Source organism: Gossypium hirsutum, chromosome A06, assembly GCF_007990345.1.
Source record: "Gossypium hirsutum isolate 1008001.06 chromosome A06, Gossypium_hirsutum_v2.1, whole genome shotgun sequence".
Taxonomy (NCBI): Eukaryota; Viridiplantae; Streptophyta; class Magnoliopsida; order Malvales; family Malvaceae; genus Gossypium; species Gossypium hirsutum.
Window position 1 is genome coordinate 52,781,149 of NC_053429.1, and position 9,055 is coordinate 52,790,203.

General features: G+C 36.7%; 1 non-coding gene across 1 annotated transcript; it reads right to left on the reverse strand.

The window, feature by feature from the left end:
• Nucleotides 1–7,559: 7,559 nt before the first annotated feature.
• On the reverse strand, nucleotides 7,560–7,665 carry LOC121231213 (small nucleolar RNA R71). The gene has a single exon (XR_005929279.1). It is a non-coding gene; the product is annotated as a small nucleolar RNA R71 (small nucleolar RNA).
• Between the last annotated feature and the right edge of the window lie 1,390 nt (nucleotides 7,666–9,055).

The following is a 9,055-nucleotide window of genomic DNA, read 5'->3' on the forward strand; positions in this document are numbered from 1 at the left end:
CAAATAGGAACATTATCCAAGTCTCGTACTATGAGATAAATAAATTTTAGTGAAGAAAGGTCGAAGCTGTCAAACAGCGAAACAGGGGAGACTTTGAAAAATAAACTGTACTTATTGGCTGGACCAAAAATTCTAAAAATTTTATGGTAGAAATGTGACACCCCTAATTTGACCCTAGTCAGAAAGCGGTTTCGGGACCGCTAAACCGAGTAACCAAATTATTTGAAAATGATATTTATTGTCTAAAATAAATGTGTGAAAATTTTAAGCTTCGATTTAGTAAATTTCATGTGAATTTAGTCAATAGGACTTATGTGTGACATTTTTGAAATGTGATAGATCAAAACATAAGGACCTATTAGTGCATGTTGAAAAAGGGGGGACTTGCATGTCAATTTCCCCCCCCCATCTAGTAGTGGCCGGCCACGACATTAGGATGGACAAAGGGTGATGGGCAAAACATGTCATAGACATGTTGTGTTGGTGCATCATGGGAGGAAACAATAAAATAAAGAGCATGGGCAATAAAATATTAGTGTTAGTAGGATGAGAAACAAAAAAAAAGAAAGGATATGTGTGATTGTCCCCCCCCTTGCCGTGAGTTGAAGGAAAGAAAAAAAAAAGTGTTCATCCTTTGGTTAATCCTTGGCCGAAAATTTTAAGGAGGAAGGAAGAAGAAAGATTGAAGAGGTTCGGCCATGCATGTAACTAGGCTAAGGTATGTTTGATGATGTTCCATGAGATGCATGCATGTTTTAGCATTGAGTTTGGTGTTATATGAATTGAGTTTTATGGTTTTGGATTTTTAAGTGTTGATAAATACTTTGAATAATATATATATGTGGCTTTGAAATGTGAAACTCGGCCAAGTGGTTATAAGCATGATTTTAGAGATTCAATGATATTCGGCCGATTGGAATAATTCATGGCACCCCAAGCAAATTAGTTTTAGATGTTAATAAATATTGAAATTATTTAAAAGCATATTACCGAATGTGATTTTAGTCAATGATTCGGTTATGAGTGCTGATTTGTTTTATAATTAGCCGAATGTGTATATGTATACTATGAGGTGGTTTAGCTTAAAGAAAATTAAGGTGCTCGGAAGGTGATTGTCGTGGATAGTTTAAGTAATGAAATTTAATTTTTGTTATGTGAAGTGATGACATTGCTGTTTGCAAATTTGAAGTTAAAAATTGTTGATTGAGCATCAAGAGCTTATGGAAACAAAGTCGGATCGTGGAAAAAGGGAAATTGGTCGAATAGTCGGAATTGACGTACATTAGCGATCGAGGTAAGTTTTAAGTATTAAAGCCTATAATGTGATTGAGTATGATATGTTAAGCACATATTAAAAGAATCATAACTCTATTGTAAATTTTTATGCATATAGCCTAATGGCTATTATGAAGTATAGGTAAGTTATTGATATGATATGTTGCCAAATGGATATGATATTATGAAGTGCTAAAAGGATATGTCAGAAGAGTAAAATTGTGATAAACCTGCTCAGGACAGCAGCAGTAACATGAATTTAGAAAATCACCATAAATTGTTGGAGTTGAATGGGAGGCTGAATAAATTATGAAATTAAAGCTTAATGAGTCAGTTTCTTATAAAAGAAACCGTGTAAGAAAATTTATTTCCGATAATGAGATATTTAAAGTTGTGTGAGACAGTGCAGAATGACACTGTAATCCTCTGTTCTGTTTTTAGAAAATCATTATAAATTGTACAAAAATGGTTATAAGATAAAATTTATATGCTTAGACTCCTTAATGAGTCTAGTTTCAAATGAAATCAAATACAACACATTTTAAATTCTGTAAAATGAGAAATCGGATTCGTAGTGAAGAGTGGTCAGATTAGTCAAACAGTGAAACATGGGAAACTTTAAGAAAAATCTGGTATTGATTGGCCAAACCTAAAATTCTGGAAATTTTATGGATGGAAGATATACGAGTCTATATTCAGGAAAAATTAACGGAAAGTGATTTGGAGTTTTGTCGCTCCAGTTATAAATGATTTAGTGACTATTGCTCAGGAAAAACAGCTTGTGCTGAATTTGAGATTGTGTTGTAAACCTTGATAAACTTGTTCTAGTTGCTCATAAGCTATTGATTAAACCCATACGTGAATTCTAAATTGTGATATTGGAAAATGATAGATGTAGATTCAGCCAAGAAAGTATATATATGTGATAAGGCCTAATGGCCGATGTGATGAATGTGAAAGTGTATATATGTGATAAGGCCTAATGGCCGATGTGATGAATGTGAAAGTGTATATATGTGATAAGGCCTAATAGCCGATGTGATGAATGTGAAAGTGTATATATGTGATAAGGCCTAATGGCCGATGTGATGAATGTGAAAGTGTATATATGTGATAAGGCCTAATGGCCGATGTGATGAATGTGAAAGTGTATATATGTGATAAGGCCTAATAGCCGATGTGATGAATGTGAAAGTGTATATGTGTGATAAGGCCTAATAGCGGATGTGATGAATGTGAAAGTGTATATGTGTGATAAGGCCTAATAGCCGATGTGATGAATGTGAAAGTGTATATGTGTGATAAGGCCTAATGGCCGATGTGATGAATGTGAAAGTGTATATATGTGATAAGGCCTAATGGCCGATGTGATGAATGTGAAAGTGTATATATGTGATAAGGCCTAATAGCCGATGTGATGAATGTGAAAGTGTATATATGTGATAAGGCCTAATGGCCGATGTGATGAATGTGAAAGTGTATATATATGTGATAAGGCCTAATGGCCGATGTGATGAATGTGAAAGTGTATATGTGTGATAAGGCCTAATAGCCGATGTGATGAATGTGAAAGTGTATATATGTGATAAGGCCTAATAGCCGATGTGATGAATGTGAAAGTGTATATATGTGATAAGGCCTAATAGCCGATGTGATGAATGTGAAAGTGTATATATGTGATAAGGCCTAATGGCCGATGTGATGAATGTGAAAGTGTATATATGTGATAAGGCCTAATGGCCGATGTGATGAATGTGAAAGTGTATATATGTGACAGGGCCGAGTGGCCAACGTGATGGATGTGAAAGTGCATAAATGTGATAAGTCCCGAAGGGCATTTGTGTCAGTACTATATCCGGGTTAAAACCCCGCAGGCTTTATGCGAGAATATTATCACTGATTAATGTCCGTAAGCTTCGTGCTCGTACTATATCCGAGCTCTAAAGACCCGATGACTACGTGTGGGAATTTTGTCCGGGTAAGACCCGATAACTTCGTGTGGAGATTATGTCTGGGTAAACTTCGTAATAAGAATTGCTTATAAATATATTCAATGCGAAAGGTTAAACAGGTATGTACTCCAAGTTTATATGTGAGCTTGATTTGCACTAAATCATAAGGTAGTTATGTGATGCATACGAGAGCAATCTATGAGACTATTCCTATGATTATGTGACATCGGGTCAGTGTGAGAGGTGATGTGAAATCATACGATATATCTATGTCACATGAGCTCACTTTTATGTGAAAGTTTATCTGCCTATTGTATATGATGAGATGTGCATATTCGGTAAAGGGATGGTATGCCCGAAGGAAGAGTGAAATAAAAATACGAACAATTATGTTATAATTTGATTGTTATCTGTTGACACTGCTTAAAACTTACTAAGCATTGTAATGCTTACTCCGTTTACTCTGTTTCCTCTGTTTTATAGATCTCATTGCGAAGCTACAGGCTCGGGGATCGTCAGCAACTAGTCACACTATCACTATCCACTGTTTGGTACTGCTATGTTTTGGATTATCTTATGGCACGTATAAAATAGACTAGTGGCGGAAGAATATTTTGGTTAATGTATATAGCCATGCGAAAATGGCTTATATATGTTTGAGCATAATGTTATAATCATTTGGTATGGAATGGTTAATCACTATCATAATTTGTGCTATTTATGCTAAAAGGGCTAGTTGAATCATGGAAACTATGAAATAGGTAAAGTCTACCTTAAAGGCAGATGCTGGCTGCAGCAGTGATGTAGATTTGGAAAATCACTAAAAATAGTAGGATTGGAATTAAATAATGAATAAATTATTTAAACGAACCTTGATGAATCTATTTTCATAGGAAAGTAACGAAACGATCATATGGACAGTATGTTAAGAGATATTCAGGTTCTCGTGAGACAGGGCCAGAACGGTTTCTGGATTCCCTGTTCCGACTTTGGAAATTCATTATAAATTAACCAGAGATAATTAGGAGTCATGCCATATATGTATAGATTCCTCTCTGAGTTTAGTTTCTATAGAAAGAAACGGCATCAGTATTGAAGCTTTGTGCAGGGAGATATCCAAGTCGTAATGCGCAAAGATCAGTGTAGTCGATCCCTGTAACATGGGAGACTTTGACTAATAAACTATACTAATTGGCCCGACCAAAAATTATAGAAAAAATATGTAGATGGGCATATGAGTCTAGTTTCAGGGAAAAATTACGAAACTGATTTTCGAGTTGTGAAACTCAAGATATGATTTTTAAGGTGACAGTGTCGCAGTTAGCCAACTGCCTGGAAAATTTTAAAATGGACTGTGATAGTAAGCGAATTTAGTCTGTGAACCCCTCTTGTCCGACTCCGGCAACGGTCTCGGGTACGGGGTGTTACAGGAAATATATGTGAGTCTAGTTTCTGAAAAAAATTATGGATCTTAATTTGGAGTTCCGTAACTCCAGATATAAATAATTTAGTGATTGTGACTCAAGAAAGTAGCTTAACCAGAACATGTTTAAATGTACAATTGGGTTAGGTTTAGTATGGAAAGCATGTTAGTAAATTGCTTATTATTATTTCATGCAGGCTTACTAAGCGTAAAGCTTACCCCCTCCTTTCCATTTCTTTTAGTGTTGTCAGGTTAGCTCAGGGTTGGGATCGTCAGAGGCAGCATCACACTATCAAGCCAACACCTTGACAGTATAAACACATATGCTAGAATTATCAAGTGAGTGGCATGTTTAGGGACCTAGTTTTATAACATGTGTTATTATAATTTGGCCAAATATATTGGTCTTTAGTGAGCTAATGATTCTGACTTATAACATGCGTCTAAATGCAAATGTACCATACAGGTAGGTGAACATTGTCTTGTGTTGATCTTCCGGTGCTACTGTAATCTGATTATACCCCGAGTATCCATCGAGAAAACAGTAATAGTCTCGCCCCACGAGTCTATCCAGCATCTGGTCCAGGAATAGCAAAGGAAAGTTATCTTTCCTAGTCGCCTTGTTCAGCTTCTAGTAATCGATGCAAATCTTCCATCTCGTAACTATTCTAGTTTGTATCAACTCGTTATTCTTGTTCTCTATGACTGTGATACCTCCCTTCTTTGGCACGCACTGGACCGGAGTTACCCACTAACTTTCTGAGATGGGATAAACGATACCTGCATCTAACCACTTGATAATCTTCTTTTTCACTACGTCATTGATAAACCGTAATTTATAAATATTTTTATCCCATGCTTAGCACATTTATGGATGGTTTCTCCTTAGATTTGGTGAATTCGATGCTCCTAATTCTCTAATTTCATGTTTTATACTTAGGTGAGCATAGGAGAGTAAAAGAGCGAGAAACAGGTCGAAAACAGAGAAAATGGACCCACAAGGGAAATCAACATGGCCTGGACTTCCTCACACAGGTAAGCCACACGGCTGTGTCCATTTGGCAGGATAGAAGCATGACTTACACGGGTAGACTACATGCCCGTGCCTATTTAACAGCCTTGACCACGGGCTGGAGCAATCACACACGGGCGTGTCCCTGTCAAGACCAAGTATAGTCCTATTCGGAAAAGGCCACTTTTGAGGGCTCTTAGGCATTCAAAAGCTTATTTAAACACCTGAGGAGGCACTTAGAAGGGAGGCACAGTGTAGGAGGCAAGGAATTACTCAAGGGAAGCCGATTGATCCATCTCAGAAGCTGGATTCATCGTTAGGACTGAAGATCTCCCTTCAATTTCCATTAGGGGTTTTGGGTTTTCTTTATGTTTTGTTATCTTTATTCTCTTGAGATGTTTTCTTTCATAATTATGAACTAAACCCCTTAAATACCTAAGGGGAATGAAACCTAAGATAGATCTTGTTATTATTATCTAAGTTGTATGATAAATATTTGACTTGTTCTTAATTATGTGTTCTTAATTCTTGTTTTAATATTCCAGGATATTGATTCAAGTTAATGCTCTTATTCAGAGGAGAAAAAGTCCCTGTCTAAGAGTAAATTTGTCGTAATTAAGTGGAGTTGATTGCATGCCTAGAGATAGGGTGACAAGATTTTGCCGAATTAGGGTGAAACCTAATAAGGGAGTCCATAGATCGAGTTAAAGCAACACTAGGTGTTAATTTGAAAGAGATTTCAATTCATCAACCTAGGGTTAGACGTTATTAGTCTCGAGAGAGATAATAATATAAGTTAGGAATTTTTACGGATCAAGTCAAATGAATAAATCGTCTGATTCAGAGTCAAATAACAAGTGAAGTCTAGGTGGAGTTTTCCTTGGGTATTGTCTTAATCAATCGAGTTTTCTCAAAAGCTTTTCCCCAATTTTCTCTCTGTGCATCCTTAATTTAGTTAATTAGTTTAGATAAACAAACCCTTAAATTTTTAGGCTAGATAATAAAAAGGATGTAATTACTAGTACTCTTGGTTCCTTTGGGTTCGACAATCTGGTCTTGCTAAAGCTATACTACTGTTCGACAGGTACACTTGCCTTCATCGTGATAATAGTTAGTTTCAAGAACGATTAATTATAAAATTTTAAAACTTGTCGCGAATATCACGTATCAAGTTTTTGGCGCCGTTGCTGGGGAACTAAGATATTAGGAACACTCGATTTTTATTACTCTAGCCATTTTACTTTATTTGTAATTTAAATTTTTATTTTCCTTTCTAATTTTTCTTTTATTCATTCCTGGCAGGTTTTTATAGTGTATGACTAGAAGAAACCCATCAGGACCATTACTGTTTGATAGTGAGATCAATCGCACAGTTCGCAGAAACTGAAGAGAAATAAGGCGAAGCTTATGATACACAAAGGAAGAGCAAGAGGACGATACTTCAACCACAACCAAGGAGATGGCTGAAAACTAGGAAAATCCGCTACCTCCTGCGATTGCCGCTAATCCAGTAAATCAGAATCCTGCTCTGCGTACTATGTATGATTATGCTAAACCTTCTTTAATAGGAGCTGAATTGAGCATAGTTAGGCCTGCTTTTGCTGCGAATAATTTTGAACTGAAACCTAACACCATTGAAATGATCCAACAGTTTGTTCAGTTTGATGGTTTGCAGGACGAGGACCCAAACGCTCATTTGGCAAATTTTTTAGAATTTTGAGACACTTTTAAAATCAATGGCGTTTCTGATGATGCCATTTGCCTTCGGTTATTCCCTTTTTCATTGAGGAACAAAGCTAAATAGTGGTTGAACTCGTTACCACGAGGGTCAATCACTACTTGGGAACAAATGACCGAAAAGTTTTTATTAAAATATTTTTTGCTGGCTAAAACGGCTAAATTATGTAATGATATCTCTTCTTTTGTGTAGATGGATTTAGAAAACTCTACGATGCATGGAATAGATACAAGGACCTTTTGCGAAGATGCCCTCACCATGGGTTACCGCTTTGGCTACAGGTTCAAACGTTTCACAGTGGCTTGAATCCTTTGACTAGACAGATGATTAACGCAGCTGCTGGTGGAACTATCAATAATAGGACACCTGAGGATGCTTATGAATTTATAGAAGAGTTGTCACTGAATAATTATCAGTGGCAAGTCATGAGGACAAAGCCAACGAAAACAGTCGGTGTTTTTAACGTCAATTCTGTCACCATGCTCTCTAATTAGGTAGAACTTTTGAATAGAAAAATTGATGGTTTTCTTGGTTCTTCACAGGTTCACCCATTAATGCAGTGCGAAGGAAGTGGAGGTGGATCAAGCAATTCAGAATACCCACCCTATGGCCACAACATGGAGAACGAGCAGTTAAATTACATGGGTAATAATTCTCAATCTCAAAATAATCCTTCTAGTAATACTTACAATGCAGGTTGGAGGAACCACCCAAATTTCTCATGGGGAGGCCAAGGGAATCAGAGACCACCACCTCCAGGCTTCCAACAACCACCCTACCAACAAGAGAAAAAGCCAAACCTTCAGGAGATGCTAAAAAATTCATCTCGGTGTCAGAAACTCATTTTCAGAATACCCAGACAACACTTAAGAACAAACAAGCATCGATCCAAGGGCTCGAAACTCAGATAGGATAGCTTGCCAAATTAATATCTGAAGAACACAAGTTAGCCTGCCGAGTAACACTGAATCTAACCCAAGGGAACAACTCAACACAATTACCATCCAAGACAAGGAAGGGTTAGTAGAACCTGAACCAGAACCGAGGCAAGGAATTGTGGTAAGTAAAAGCAGAGGTGAGGAAGACCACAATGAACAAACACCGGTAAGTAATACAAACCTCGTGTGCCATATCCCAATGCGACAAGAAAAGACCGCACAGACGAACAATTCTGTAAATTCCTTAAATTATTAAAGAAATTACATATTAACTTACTGTTTATTGAAGCTCTTTCACAGATGCCAAACGCAATCAAATTCTTAAAGAAGCTTTTAACAAATAAGCGGAAGTTGGATGAAGCATCGCATGTGGAGCTAAATGCAGTTTGCTCAACCATACTACAGAATAAGCTGGCAAACAAATTAAAAGATCCAAGGAGTTTTACGATTCCTTATTTAATTGGTAGCATAGATGTTAGTAATGCTTTGGCTGATTTAGAGGCTAGTATCAATGTCATGCCTTACAAAATGTTTAAGCAACTAGGTCTTGGGAAACCCAAAAAAACTAGGATGAGTATTCAATTAGCTGATAAAATAATCAAATTTCCTAGGGGTATTATTAAAGATGTACTCGTTAAAGTTGACAAATTTATATTCCCAGTTGATTTCGTTGTTCTAGACATAGAACAGGATAGTAACGTTCCTTTAATTTTAGGG